We start from the raw sequence: 15,495 nt of genomic DNA, 5'->3' as shown, positions 1-15,495 counted from the left end.
ATCCCCCTCCCCCATATCACCTGATCACTGCCTGCGTGTCTAACCATGCATGCTTCATTGTGTATCGCAGGAGCAAACGTCGAGGCACCCATCCCCGCAGATGCAGACCTCGGAGGCCACGGGAGACGGAGAGACCCGGACCCTCCGGCATGCGACGCCCGCAGGATGCCCCTCGCACACCACGGGATCGGAGAGACCCGGACCCTCCGGCATGCGATGCCCGCAGGATGCCCCACGCACACCACGGGAGACAGAGAGACCCGGACCCTCCGGCATGCGACTCCCGCAGGATGCCCCTCGCACACCACGGGAGACGGAGAGACCCGGACCCTCCGGCATGCGACACCCGCAGGATGCCCCTCGCACACCACGGGAGACGGAGAGACCCGGACCCTCCGGCATGCGACGCCCGCAGGATGCCCCTCGCACACCACGGAAGACGGAGAGACCCGGACCCTCCGGCATGCGACGCCCGCAGGATGTCCCTCGGAGACCACGGGAGACGGAGAGACCTGGAGCAACAGGGAGACGATGCCCCCGTCATGATCGGGTGCGACAACGCAGGCGTGTGCCACCCAGCGACGAGAGGGGCAGCCACAGGCCCCTGTCACAGCCGAGCCAGGACACCCCTACCCAGGACACCCCTACCCGGGACACCCCTACCCGGGACACCCCTACCCGGGACACCCCTACCCGGGACACCCCTACCCGGAACAGCACTACCCAGGAAGACGAAATACCGGACAGTGACACAGAGTGGATGGGTGGAGACGAACCCCCACCCCAAAGTGCCATGGACTCAGAGTGGGACGAAGAGCACGACACAACGCCACTGCTGTCACCAACACCCTCCACCATCGCAGAAACACTCACCTCGGTTGGGCACTTCAGTGATGAGGCATCTGGTACACTCACTGGTGCGCACAACACAGCCGTCCCGGTACAGCAGGTGGAGGTAGGAGTAGCAGAGGGGCTGGGCGGTCGGAGGGCAGCCGAGCCCAAGCGAACATCTGCCGCCCAGATGGATCCCGGGTTCCTGGAGTTACCACACCCACCCATAGATCCGATATAACCACCGACGCGGAGACGAGCGAAGAGGGTGACGGCCGGCTTGCGGCGGCTGCAGTCGCAGGTGGAGGAGTCCACCCGCGTCCAGGAGCTGGGAGTGGTGCCGGTCATACGTGCCACCCAGGCCGACACCGCATGGGTGGCGTCCGCGATGGGGGCACTGGGTGCGACGGTATCAGACATGGGGAACGGTTTGCGAGGCCTGGGGCTTTCCGTGCAGGCGGCGTCTGTGGCCCAGGACATGGCTGCCCTCTCACAGGAGGCCATGAGCCAGTGCCAGCGCCAGATGGCAGAGGCGCTCAACGCCATGGCCCAGTCTCTGCAGGCCATGGCCCAGTCTCAGCAGGCCATGGCCCAGTCTCTGCAGGCCATGGCCCAGTCTCAGCAGGCCATGGCCCAGTCTCAGCAGGCCATGGCCCAGTCTCAGCAGGCCATGGCCCAGTCTCAGCAGGCCATGGCCCAGTCTCAGCAGGCCATGGCCCAGTCTCAGCAGGCCATGGCCCAGTCTCAGCAGGCCATGGCCCAGTCTCAGCAGGCCATGGCCCAGTCTCAGCAGGCCATGGCCCAGTCTCTGCAGGCCATGGCCCAGTCTCTGCAGGCCATGGCCCAGTCTCTGCAGGCCATGGCCCAGTCTCTGCAGGCCATGGCCCAGTCTCTGCAGGCCATGGCCCAGTCTCTGCAGGCCATGGCCCAGTCTCTGCAGGCCATGGCCCAGTCTCTGCAGGCCATCGCTGAGGGCATCGGCGCCATTGGCCATGTGCGAGCTGGATTCGCACAGTCACAGACAGGGTTTGCCAATCCCCTGGGCTCCATGGCTGCAAACCTGCAGACCCCTGTCGATACCAGCACGGGCCTCCAGGACTGGCAGCGCCAGATGTCGGGGGGGCGTCGGATGGCCAGTCCGTTCGCATCCCCCACCCATGTAGAGGCCTGGGGGCCATCGGGCACCCCGAGGGAGGAGGAGGTGTGGTCCGTCCCGGGTCCCCCTGTAGGGGAGGTCCCGGAACACCGCGACACCTCGGACCCTCCCCCCCCCCCCCCCCCTCCCGTCCCAGATGCATTGGGTGGGCAACGGGCAGGACAGGCTGGCAGCTCGCCATCCCAGTCGCCCGGGCCGCAGCCTGGCCCATCTAGGCCAGGACGCCCCAGGAAACGGCTGCCAAAGGGATCCCGTGTCAAGGGCAGGAATCACGGGAGTCCACCTCCAGTTCTGCTGTACCGTCTGGGGAACCACGTAGACGTAGTCAAAGGGCCCGTAAGGCCAAACAATTAGACACGGAGTAAGTTGGCACGGGTGCAAGGCACAGATGAGTTTTAGGGGCTAGGGCACGTGCATGAACTCCTTTAGTTATTAAAGTCAATGTTACACCTACAGAAGCTGCCTTTGTGCTCTGTCCAAAGCGTGCGGGGGTGTCATGTACATTGAGCGCAAGTATGTGTGTGTGAGGGGTGGTCTTATCTCAGCCCCAGGTGAGTCTGCCCCTTCCCCCTGGGCCGCCATCAACATCCCCCCCGGGCAGAGGACGGGACCGTGCGCTGCAGTGTGACAGCCGCATGCAGGGATGGTCCAGGTGGATGGTGGTACTGTGGCCATGGGTCGGACATAGTCCAACGATGTGGAGCCAGGAGCTCATCGCAGGGCGGGTTGTCAACATCCTCCATGGCCTGCAATAGACACGCGTCCACACGCAACTGTGTGAGCCCGGCCGTTGTGCCGCAGGTGGATCGGCAATGGGGGGGGGGGGGGGTGGGGGGGGGTTGGGGAAGGGGGTGAGGGTGCTGGATGGGTGGGGGGGGTGGGTGGTCGGCTGTTGCCATGGTGTGCGGTCTGTGGCCGTACTACCCGATTCCCACGCCCATCTAGTCAGTGAAGCGGGCGGCTATCAGCCTGTCCCGTGCCCGCTGGGCCAGCCAGTAACGGTGGACAGCCACCCGCCTGTCGAGCCCGTCTGCCCTGACCATTGCCCCCATCCCCCTCATCTGGGGAGAACTGCGCCTCTTCCTGTTGCTCCTCCACTCCGCCCTCCTCTGCCTGCGGCACATCGCCCCTCTGCTGGGCTATGTTGTACAGGACGCAGCACACCACAATGATGCGGCCGACCCGATCTGACCGATACAGGAGGGCGCCCCCAGAGAGGTCCAGGCACCTGAAACGCATCTTCAGCACGCCAAAGCACCTCTCTATCACTCCCCTTGTCGCTACATGGGCATCATTGTAGCGGTTCTCCGCCTCATTGTGTGGCCTCCGTATAGGCGTCATCAGCCACGATCGCAATGGGTAGCCCGTCGCCCAGCAACCAGCTCCTCAGCCGGGGATGGCGTCCCTCGTACATGCCGGTGATGGATGACCGCGACAACACGTATGAGTCGTGTACACTGCCCGGGTAACGGGCGCAGACGTGCAGGATCATCATGCGGTGGTCGCAGACCACCTGTATGTTCATCGAATAGGTCCCCTTCCTATTGGTGAACACGGCCCTGTTATCTGCAGGTGGCCGCACGGCGACGTGCATCCCATCAATCGCGCCCTGGACCATGGGGAACCCGGCCACGGCAGAGAAGCCCACGGCCTGGGCATCTTGGCTGGCCCGGTCCACAGGGAAGCGGATGTAGCGGTGCGCCATGGCATATAGGGCGTCTGTCACTGCCCGGATGCACCGGTGCACCGATGTCTGCGATATGCCGGACAGGTCCCCACTCGGTGCCTGGAATGACCCCGTTGCATAAAAGTTCAGGGCCACCGTAACCTTGACGGACACGGGGAGAGGGTGTCCCCCGCCAGTGCCACGCGGTGACAGGTGTGCCAGCAGGTGGCAGATGTGTGCCATGGTTTCCCGCCTCATCCGGAGTCTCCTCCTGTATTCCCGGTCCGTGAGGTCCTGGTATGACTGCCGGGGCCGGTACACACGGGGCGCCCTCGGGTGCCTCCGTTGCCGTGGGGCCGCGACGTCCTCCTCCCCCTCGTCCTGTCGGTCAGGTGTCCCTCCAGCCTGGGCGGCTGCCGCCTGCTCCTCTGCGGCAGTCTGCGCCGCCTCTGGCACGCTCCTCCTCCTCCTCCTCCTCCTCATCCAGGGCAACATAGACCTTAGCGGCTGCCGCCACGGCGGCCAACATCGCTGGATGATCGGAAAACATGACGGCCTGGTTGGGGGGGTGGGGGAAACGACGACATGTCATCATTCCCCATACCCCCTCCTCCCCCCAGCCAGGTGGCATGGACCGCATGGGTCCAACTGTTGAAGGCTGGCACCTGGCCAGGTGGACTAACTCACTTGCCCTCGCACCCCCCCTCCCCGGCACGGACCCCATCCTCCTCCCCGGCACAGACCCCCCCCCCCCCATCCTCCTCCCCGGCCCGGGCCCCCCATCCTCCTCCCCGGCATGGACCCCATCCTCCCCGGCACGGACCCCATCCTCCTCCCCGGCACGGACCCCCCACCATCCTCCTCCCCGGCACGGGCCCCCCCATCCTCCTCCCCGGCACGGGCCCCCCATCCTCCCCTGCACGGACCCCCCCATCCTCCTCCCCGGCACGGACTCCATTCTCCTCCCCGGCACGGACTCCATTCTCCTCCCCGGCACGGACCCCATCCCCCTCCCCGGCACGGACCCCCCCCATCCTCCTCCCCGGCACGGACCCCCCCCCCCCCCCCGCACTCCCTCGGAGCCCAGCCCACTCTAACCATCCCCCCAGGCCGTCACCCACCTCCACGCTGGTCGGCGTAAACCTGGAGCACAGGTTGACGCCAATTAAAAGGAGGTTTGATTTACGTTGACGTGACCGTGACGTGACGGGAGAATATCGGCAGGCCCAAAATCGGCTGCCTTGCGCCCACCCGTGCCATTCTCCGACGTCAGCGGCGCCATTAACGCCCCGCCGACGTTTCTCCCTTCGGAGACTTCGGCAACCGGCGGGGGCGGGATTCACGGCGGCCAACGGACATTCTCCGACCCGCTGGGGGGTCGGAGAATGACGCCCATGGTTCGTGAAAGAGAGGCAGCTATTTTCAAATATTCGGAGGTTATTAAATGTAATCATGCCGGCTGAGGGAAAGGAGACGGAGGTGCTGGTTGCGCTATAGGCATTTGATGGAGTAGAATGCGGGTATTTGATGGCGATTCTTGAGAGGTTTGGGATGGGGCAGAATTTTGCGGAGTGAGTATGGCTATTGTATAAGGAACCGATGGCTAGGGTCCGCATGAGCAACATGAGTTTGGGGTACTTTGCTCTGCACCGGGCGACCTGGCAGAGGTGCTCCACTATTTTCATTAGCGATAGAGCCTTAAGCCATCGCTTTAAGGAGCTTAGGACTGTGGAAGGGAATAGTATGCGGGGGGGGGGGGGGGATGGAATATCGGGTATCTCTGTACACGGATGATTTATTGCGACATATATCAGAGCTGAGTACGTCGGTGGGGAACATAATGGAACTTCTCCGAAGATTTGGGCCTTTTTCAGGATATAAATTGAACCTGGAAAAGAGTGAATAGTTTGTAGTGTCCCAGGCGGGAGTGGGAGGGCTGCCATTTCACAGAGCGGCAACCCACTTCAGGTATTTGGGGTGCTGATGGCGCGGGACTTGATGGAGGGGGGGGCTATAGGTACAATTTTACAAGGTTGGTGGGGAGGGTGAAAGCAGACTTGGCAAGGTGGGACAACCTCCCTCTGTCACTGGCAGTTCGTGTGCAGCTGATTTAAATTAAGAGAGAGATATATAGATAGATATAGATAGATAGATAGACAGATAAATAAAACAAACAAACACGTGTTCCGGGGGGGATGTTGTGCAAGGGTAGAAGAGTTGGGGAGAAATATGGATTGGGGAAGGGTTTAGGCACCTGCAGCTCCAAGACTGTTAGGAAGCAGGTTCACAGCTTCCCGATAGCGCCGACCCCCTCACTGTTGGAAGACATATTGATGGCAGGGGGAATGGAGAAGGCGGTGGTGTCGACGATCGGGAGGATTTTGGGGGAAGACGGGGTGTCCATGGAGAGGATTAAAGCCAAGTGGAAGGAAGAGTTTTGGGAGGTTATGGGAGAAGGTCTGTGGTGTGAGGTGCTCTGGAAGGTGAACGCCTGCCTCTACCTCATGCACAACGTTGGGACTAATACAACTGAAGGTCGTGTATAGGGCGCACCTCACGAGGGTGAGGGTGAGGATGAGCCGACTCTTCGAGGGAGTAGAGGATGTATGTGTATGCTGTGGGAGGAGTCCTGCAAACCATGCACATATGTTTTGGTCCTTTCAGAAGCTGGAATGGTATTGGAGGGAGGTTTTCAGTATCATTCCAGGGGTACTACACGTGAACGTGGAACCAAGGCCCCTAGAAGCCATTTTTGGGGTGTCAGCCTGGGCTGCAGGTGGGTCTATTGAGGGGGCTGGCTGCTGGTTTTGGTTGGGGGTTGTTATTTTATTTGTTTTTTGTTTTGTTTATTTGATGAAAATGTTGAAAATGACAAAGATTTATAAAAGCACTAAAATGAACCCTAAACATATTTTAAATGCGTACTGTGTAAGATATTAACTAGGGAAAAAGTTGGACTTATTAAGACCCAACTGGCAGAGGATTTGATTAAAGTATTAAATGAGTGCTCTGCATCTGCCTTCAGGATGATGTAAAGGTTACTTTAAGAGGGGAAAGGGAAGTTACAGGGAGGAGAGTAATAGATGGAACCGAGGTACTAAGAGGATTGCTGAAAGATAGTGAATCACCTGGTGCAGGTGAAAAACATCCTCGGTTGTTAAAAGAAGCAAAAAATGAAATGGAAGTGTTGGTCACATTCTTTAATTCCTTATTGGAAACAAAAGTAGCGTTAAAAGACTAGAGAGTTGCTGGTGTCATACCACAATTCAAGAAAGATGGGGATGAACCAAGAAACTGCAGGCCAGTCAGCCTTCGGTGGTGGGGCAGTTATTGGAAAAATAAACTTCCATTTAGAAAGGCCTGGAGTAATCAGAGAGCCAAAATGGATTTTGGAATGGTAAGCTGTGTTGTTCTGTCTTGATTGAGTGGAATGGACTTGATGCAGCAAAATGCTATGCAGGAGTCTTATTAAGAACTTGGAAGCTTATGAAAATGAGGGGAGAGTGATGTGGATATGAAATTTGCTTTGTGACATAAAGACTGGTGGATGGATGTTTTCAGACTGGGAGTTGGTTTGCAGTGGTGGTCTCCTGAAGTTAGTTTTGTATCCATTACCTTTTGGAACTTTTATCAATAACCTAGACTCTGGTGGAAGGAACAGCATTATAAAGTTGGCAGATGATGCAAAATGAGATGGACTAATGGGTAATGAAGAGGATAGTTTAGACTTCAGGTAACATGGACAGAAGCATGACAGCTGGAATTCAATGTATTCGGGTGTGATTCGATGCACTTTGCAAATTGCATGATTTTGAACAGTGGGGTTCACTGACTTGAATCTTGAACAGGCACACTATCAGAGATTACTTTTATTTAAATTGTTAGTACACAGATAAAATAAGAAAAGCCAACTTGACCCTGCCTGGTGTCTTCAATGCCTTGTTTTTTTTTAAAATGGTTTGTTCACGGTGTGGACATCGCTGGCCAGGCCATTTATTGCCCATCCCGCATTGTCCTTGTGAAGGTGATGGTGGGTTGCCTCCTTAAACTGCTGCAGTCCATGTGTTGTAGAAACAGCCACTGTGCTGTTAGGAAAGGAGTTCTAGGATTTTCACACAGCAACAGTGAATGATGATGTGAGGCTTGGATGGAAATTTGCAGGTGATGGTGTTCCCATGCATCTGCTATCTATGTCCATCTACGTGGTAAAGGTTGTGGGTTTGGGAGGTGCTGTCAAAAAAGCCTTGGTGAGTTGCTGCAGTACATTTTTTATATGATTGGCCAGATGGACGTTTAATCATAATCTGTTGACTCTTTAGATGCCTTTTTTCCATTAAACTAGGCCAATCATTTGTTCCAGTTGACAGTAGCACAGTTGCTTTGGGCATTAAGTTCTTGTATTTTTTGTGTATGCATTTACATGCACAGGTCCATGATTCCTTGAAGCATGCTCCAAACCCCTTTTCAAGGTTGAGTGGGGTTACTTAACAATGCACGTTACTTTCTGATGCTCTTGAGTTTTATTATCTCAAAACATTTCTGATTCCATGGCAACACAAGATTTGTTCTTGGTTATCTTGCCTCTCACAGATAATGTCAAAGAACAATACAGCACATGAACAGGCCCTTCGGCCCTCCAAACCTGCACTGGTCAAGATACCACCCTTGGCCAAAACCCTCAGCACTTCCTAGTGCAGTCTATACCCAACCTATCCATGTATTTGTTGAGATATCTTTTGAGCACTGTTAATGTATCTGTTTCCTCAGCCGCCCCTGGCAACGTGTTCCAGGCACTCGCCACCCTCTGCGTAAAAAAACCTGCCTCTCACATCTCCTCTAAACTTTGCCCCTAAACTTTGCCCCATGGACCTTAAACCTATGCCCCCTGGTGACTGACTCCTCCACAATGGGAAAGAGTGCCTGCCCATCCACCCGATCCATGTCCCTCATAATCAGGTCACCCCTCAACCTCCGTCTTTTTAATGAAAACAGTCCGAGTCTATTCAGTCTCTCGGCATAGTTAACACCCTCCAGACCAGGCAACATCCTGGTAAACCTCCTCTGCACCCTCTCCAAAACCTCCACATCCTTCTGGTAGTGTGGCGACCAAAATTGTGCGCAATAATCCCAAGTGCGGCCGTACCAAGGTTCTATACAACTGTAGCATGACTTGCCAATTTTTATTCTCGATGCCCTATCTAATAAAGGCGAGCATTCCGTATGCTTTCTTGACTAACTTGTCCACTTGTGTTGCCACTTTCAAAGCTCTGTGGACCTGCACGCCCAGACCTCTGACTTTCTATATTCCTAAGAGTTTTGCCATTTATGGTATATTTCCCGTCTATGTTAGACCTACCAAAATGCATTACCTCACATTTGTCCGGATTAAACTCCATTTGCCATTTCTTTGCCCAAGTCTCCAACCTATCTATGTCCTGCTGTATCCTCTGATAATCCTCAACACTATCTGCCACTATCTGACACCAACCTTGGTGTCATCCGCGAACTGACTAATCAGGCCAGCTACATTTTCCTCCAAATTGTTTTATGTATACTACAAACAACAGAGGCCCAAGCACAGATCCCTGTGGAACGCTACGAGTCACAATCTTCCATTCAGAAAAACATCCTTCTACTGCTAGACTCTGACTGTTTTCATTAGAATGAAGGAGGTTGAGGGGTGACCTGATAGAGGTCTACAAGAGTGAGAGCATGGATAGAGTGGGTGGGCAGGCGTGGGCAAGGGGCCGTAAGGGGAGAAGGCCAGCAGCTTGTTGGCAGGCCAACCTTGCTAGCAGACGACTGCGGTAGAGATTGTTCGGTTCTGGGATCGGACAGGGGAGCTGGTGCTGGCACCGGAGCAGGTGAACAAGGCCTTTTGAGTTCTGTCGTGGCGCCGAGGACGTGAGTTCGATCCCAGACCTGGGTCACTTTCTGTGTGGAGTTTGCCCATTCTCCCTGTGTCTGTGTGGGCCTCACCCTCACAACCCAAGAAGAACTGCAGCATAGGTGAATTGGCCATGCTAAATTGCCCCTTAATTGGAAAAAAAGAATTGGGTATTCAGAATTTATTTATAAAAGGATGAGTCAGAGATGAGGGACCTTTTTGGCAAAGGGGAGCGAATTGGAGTGTCTCGAAGTGGGAGAGAAGGAGAGGGCAGGGTTGGAGGAGCCAGTGGGGGTGGAAGAAGTGCAGGAAGTGATCGGGAAAATGCAGGCAGGTAAGGCACCGGGGCTGGATAGTTTCCCGGTAGAGTTTTATAAAATGTTTATGGATAAGTTGGCATCATTTCTGTTGATGGAGATGTTTCAGAACGCGATGGCTAACAGGGCACTGCCAGTGACTACGGAAGGCATCCATTTTATTGTTGCTTAAGAAGGACAAGGGCCTGGTAGAGTGTGGGCCACATAGGCCTATATCTTTGCTGAATGTAAATATTGGCGAAGGTTGGAGGAGTGCCTCCCGTCTACGATTGCGGAAGATCAGACGGGGTTCGTTAAGGGCAGACAATTATCGTCAAATGTGCGGCGCCTGGTGCTTTCTCCGGCAGAAGGAAGGGAGGTGGTGCTGGATGCGGAGAAGGTGTTTGATCTATTTGTGGTGTTGGCGAGTTTTGGGATTGGGCCTAAGTTTGTGGCATGGGTGAAATTGCTTTATAAGGATTGATGGTGTGTGTGCACACAAATGAGATGAATTCAGGGTACTTTGCATTGCATAGAGGAATGAGGCAGGGATGCTCTATGTTGCCCCCTTCTGTTTACACTGGTTATAGAACTCTTGGCCATCGCGCTGAGGTGCTCGGATGAGTGGAGCATTGGGTGTCCCTGTATGATGATTTGTTGTTGTATGTCGCTAACCTGAGCTCTTCAGTGGGGGATATAATGGGACTTCGGAGGCAATTTGGGGCTTTTTCAGGCTATAAGTATAATTTGGGAAAAGGTGAGTGTTTTGTGGTGACATCCCCAGGGGCGGGAGTTGGGGAGGGGTGGGGGGTTGCCATTTTGGATGGTAACAACTCACTTTAGGTATTTGGGAGTAGAGGTAGCTCGGGATTGGACCCGGTTCTGTAAGTTGAACTTTTACGAGTCTGGTGGGCAGGGTCAAAGGTAGATCCATCGAGGTGGGGCAGTCTTCCCCTATTTTTGGCAGGTTGCGTGCAGACGGTTAAGATGAACATTTTTCCGTGGTTTTTATTTTTATGTCAGTACTTGCCGGTCTTTTTGCTCAAATTGTTTTTGAGAGGGTGGATAGGTTAGTTTTGATGGTTTGTGTGGGCAGGTAAGGTGGCAAGGATCAGTAGGTCAGTACTTCAGAGGGCGACAATCTGTGGGAGTGGGGGTGCGTGCTTGGTCTTTCCGAACCTTTTACACTATTGTTGGCCGGTGAACGTGCAGAATTGGAGGAGGGAGTCGGAGGCTTTGTTGGTGACGATGGAGGCAGACTCTTGCAAGGGGTCGGGGTTGCAGGCGCTGGCAACGGCGCCTTTCCTGTTTGCCCCAGGGAGGTTCTCGGGAAGTCCTGTGATGGTGGTCATGCTGAACATATGGAGGCAATTTCAGCAGCACTTTAGGTTGGGGGTGGGTTCGAAGGTGATGCTGATCTGAGGGAACCACGGGTTTGAGCCAGGGAGGATGGATATGAGGTTTTGGGGATGAGAGGAGCGAGGGGTGATGGAGATGAAGGACTTGTTTTTGGAATGGTGGTTTGGAGGAGTTGGGGGCGAAGTTTGGGTTCCCGGGTGGGCGGGATTTCGCAAAAAAGGATTTTCCAACATTTCCAGTGGCAAAGTGCTCCTTGTTGCTGGAGGGGATGGTGTCGGTGATTCAACGGGGTGGGGGAGGGGTGGGGGGGGGGAGGCGGTATGTATGTTGGCGATCAATGGGACGGTTTTGGAGAAGGATGAGGTGTCTGGAAGGTGTGAAGTTGGAGCAGGAGCTGGGGATGGCGCTGGATGCGGAGAAGGCTGTGGCGTGAATGCCTCAAACTTGTGTGCGAGGCTGGGATTGATGCAGCTAAAGGTGGTACACAGCGCACCTGACAAAGTCGAGGATGAGAGGGCGTGGAGGATATTTGTGAGTGGTGTGGGAGGGGCCCATCCAATTACGCATGTTCTGGTTCTGCCCAGAGTTGGGGGAATTTTGGAGGTCGTTCTTCAGCACCATGTTGGCGATCTTGTATGTTGACTTTGAGCCCACTATCCCCAGGGGGCCATATTCGGGGTGTCAGACTTGACGGAGTTGCAGACTGGAGTGGAGGCAGTTGTTTTAGCTTTCGCCTCGTTGATCGCTTGCAGGCGGGTTCTGTTGGGGTGGAGGTCAGCTTATCCACCCTGACCATTGGCATGGCTGGGGTATTTAATGGAGCTGAAATACTCGACCTGGAGCGGTGGTGGAAGTTGATTCTATAAATTTTAAAAGGGAGTTGGAAGGTACTCAAGACAAATGCAGGGTCTTGGACGAAAAGTGGGATTATCTTTCAAAGAACTAGAACAACGGACGTTGGCCTAAATGGTCTCCTGTGTAATATATTTCTGAAATTCTGTGAACATTTTGGGGCGTCAGTGAGTTGCCAGAATGATAGCTGATTCCAACCAGAGGGAGCAGTTGGTCTGCAATGCTAATTAAAACAAAACAACTTAAAAACAACCAAATCATTCGCTGGATATATTTGAATTGTTAGTACCCTCGGAGGCATGCAACTAATTAATTGTAGGCAATAATGCTATGTGCAATTTGTGAAGGGTGCAAAGTACTTGCTGATTCTTTTGATACTCATTAACATTTCTTCCCCAAGGACTCTAATCCAATCCATATCTTAGCCAATCAACACTCAGCAACGCTGCACAATTTGCATTAAGGAATGATAACATTCAGATCTGATCGTATAGTTCTCCAAAATGAGAGTACCAATTTAAATCATGTGAACATTGTTAAATGGAGACCAATTACTTCCCTGGAGGAAGAGGGAAAATTAAATTGAGGGACAATAGTTGCATTGCACATTTATATTTAAGTAGAGTATTTTCTCTTAATTAATAGTCGTTTTGATAACTATCATCTGTTGATAACGTTCCTTTACTGCCTTTAACTGTAGAGCTAGTAAAAGAGAAATAATGACACCATCAGCGTGTTTTGTAGCAAGTCTCTCAACGGTCGCAAACGGAGGGAGGCAACCTGCAATCATCCCAAAGCTGTAATGAGCACCAATGTTTAAAAGCATTAGATATGCACGCTGCTATGTTAAGGATAGCAAAGCTCAGAAGCTGCAGATAGAGTTTGGTCTGATATCCACAGGGAAGGCGGTGGGGCAGTTGAGGAATGCGAGAGGGGCGAGATACGAGTATGGTGAGAAGGCCAGTAAGATGCTAGCACACCAGCTAAGGAACAGGGAGGCGGCCAATGATAGGAAGGCTGAAGGACAGAGGGGGGAATACGGTGTTGGACCCATCGGGGGTGAATGTGGTGTTCAAGGAGTTTTACAGTCGGCTGTGTGAGTCGGAGCCCCCAGCTGGGGTGGAGGGAATGGGGCAGTTTTTGGAAGGATGGAGTTTCCGAAGGTGGGGGAAGAGTTGGTGAGGGGTTTGGGAGCCCCAATCGGGATTGCAGAAGTAGTAGAGGGATTGGAGACCATGCTGTCGGGCAAGGCCCTGGGACTTCATGGTTACCCAGTGGAATTTTACAAGAAGTTTTCTGGTATGGGTATGCTGGGTCCGCTGCTGGTGAGGGCATTTAATGAGGCAAGGGAGTGGGGTGTTCTTCCCCCAACAATGCCACAGGCTTAGATTTCATTGATCCTGAAGCGGGAGAAGGACCCAGAGCAATGTGGGTCATACAGACCAATCTCCCTACTGAATGTCAATGCCAAATTGTTGGCGACAATTCTGGCCTTGAGGCTAGAGGACTGTTGCCGGGGGTGATAGGGGAAGATGGGATTTGTGAAAGGCAGGCAGCTAACAGCCAATGTTAGAAGGCTCCTGAATGTAATCATGGTGCCCTCCGAGGGGAGGGAGGAAGAGGTGGTGGCCGCTATGGACGGGAGGAAGGCCTTCGACTGGTTGGAATGGAATTATTTGTGGGAGGTCCGGGGGCGGTTTGGGTTTGGGCAGGGTTTTATTGACTGGGTGCGGTTGCTGTGCTAGGCACCGGTGGCGAGTGTGCGGATGAACCGAGTGGATTTGGACTACTTTAGACAAGGCAGGGATGTCCCCTCTCCCCACTGTTGTTTGTGCTATTGAGCCATTGGCAATGGCGCTGAGAGTGTCAAAGGACTGGAAGCGGCTAGTCCAGGTGGGGGTGGAACACAGGGTCTCGTTATATGCAGATGACCTACTCCTGTATATTTCTGACCCGTTACGGGGGATGGGGAAGATTATGCGGATCTATGGGGAATTTGGCTGATTTTTGGGGTACAAATTGAATATGGGTAAAAGAGAGGTTTTTGTGATGTAGGCGAGGGGGCAGGAGAGGAGACGGGGAGTTGCCGTTTAAAGTGGTGGGAGGGTTTTTTCGCTACTTGGGTATCCAAGTGGCAAGGTGTTGGGAGCAGCTACATAAATTAAATCTGGCCCGTTTAGTCAAACAAATTAGGAGGACTTTCGGAGGTGGGATATGCTCCCGTTGTCACTAGTGGGGAGGGTACAGACCGTAAAAATGATGGTCCTCCCAAGATTTTTGTTTGTTTTCTAGTGCCTCCCTATTTTTATACCAAAGGCCTTTTTTAAGCGGATGAATAAGGTGATATCTGGGTTTGTGTGGGTGGGTAAAACTCTGTGAGTAACGAAAGTACTGTTGGAGCAGAGACCGAGGTTTTGGCGGGGGGGGGGGGGGGGGGGGGGGGGCTGGCACTGCCGAACTTTAGGAAATAAAGCCACGGTTTGGAAGTGGGTAGTGGGGGGAGTAGTCAGTGTGGAGGCGTCCTCATGTAAGGGCGCAAGTTCGGGGCATTGGCAACGGCTCCTCTGCCGTTCCCACCGGCCCAATACTCCACGAGCCCAGTGGTAGTGGCGACCCTGAGAGTTCGGGGACAGTGACGGAAGCATATGTAAGAGGAGGGGGAGCGCCGGTGTGGGCTCCAATTTGTGGTAATCGCCGGTTTGTCCCAGGGAGGATGGATGGGGGTTTCAGAGGAGGCAGAGAGCAGGGATTGAGAGGTTGGGGGATCTGTTTATTGATTGGAGCTTCTCCCTGTTTGGAGGACCTGGAAGAGGAGTTTGAATTGCCGGGGAGCGATGGGTTTCGTCATCTGCAGGTGAGGGATTTTGTGCAAAGGCAGGTTTCGACCTTTCCGCTTCTGCAAGGTAGTCTCTAGAACGGGAGTGGGAGAGGGGAGGTATCAGAAATCTGTAAGAAACTTATGGAGTGGGAGGAAACCCAGATAGGTGAGATAAAACATAAATGGGAAGATGAGTTGGGAAAGGAGATAGAGGCAGGTCTGTGGGAGGATGCTCTGAGCAGAGTTAACACCACCTCATCACGTGCCAGGCTCAGCCTCGTACAATTCAAGGTGGATCACCGGGCGCACATGACGGTGGCACGGATGAGCAGGTTTTTTAGGGTAGAGGACAGGTGTGTGAGGTGTGCAGGAGGGCCCGCAAACCATGTCCACATGTTTTGGGCATGCCTGAAGCTCAGGCGATTCTGGCAGGGATTAGCGGATGTCATGCCCACAGTACGAAAAACGAGAGTGGTGCCAAATCCAGAGGTGACTTTCTTTGGAATGTTGGAAGACCCGGGTGCCAGGGGACGAGAGAGGCTGGCGTTTTGGCCTTTGCCTCCATGGTAGCCCGGAGACGGATATTACTAGCGTGGAGGACTCGAAGCCCCCAAAATCAGAGGTATGGGT

The 15,495-nt window shown here is 54.0% G+C and overlaps 1 protein-coding gene across 1 annotated transcript in view; it reads left to right on the top strand.

Moving 5' to 3' along the window:
• Positions 1-15,495, top strand: part of ddb1 (damage-specific DNA binding protein 1) — a 118,458-nt gene that overhangs the window by 67,669 nt on the left and 35,294 nt on the right. The gene's annotated exons all lie outside the window — the stretch shown is intronic.

The sequence above is a fragment of the Scyliorhinus torazame genome, chromosome 10 (assembly GCF_047496885.1).
Source record: "Scyliorhinus torazame isolate Kashiwa2021f chromosome 10, sScyTor2.1, whole genome shotgun sequence".
Lineage (NCBI taxonomy): Eukaryota > Metazoa > Chordata > Chondrichthyes > Carcharhiniformes > Scyliorhinidae > Scyliorhinus > Scyliorhinus torazame.
The sequence above is the reverse complement of the archived record's forward strand: the minus strand, read 5'-3'. Positions and strand labels throughout refer to the sequence as shown.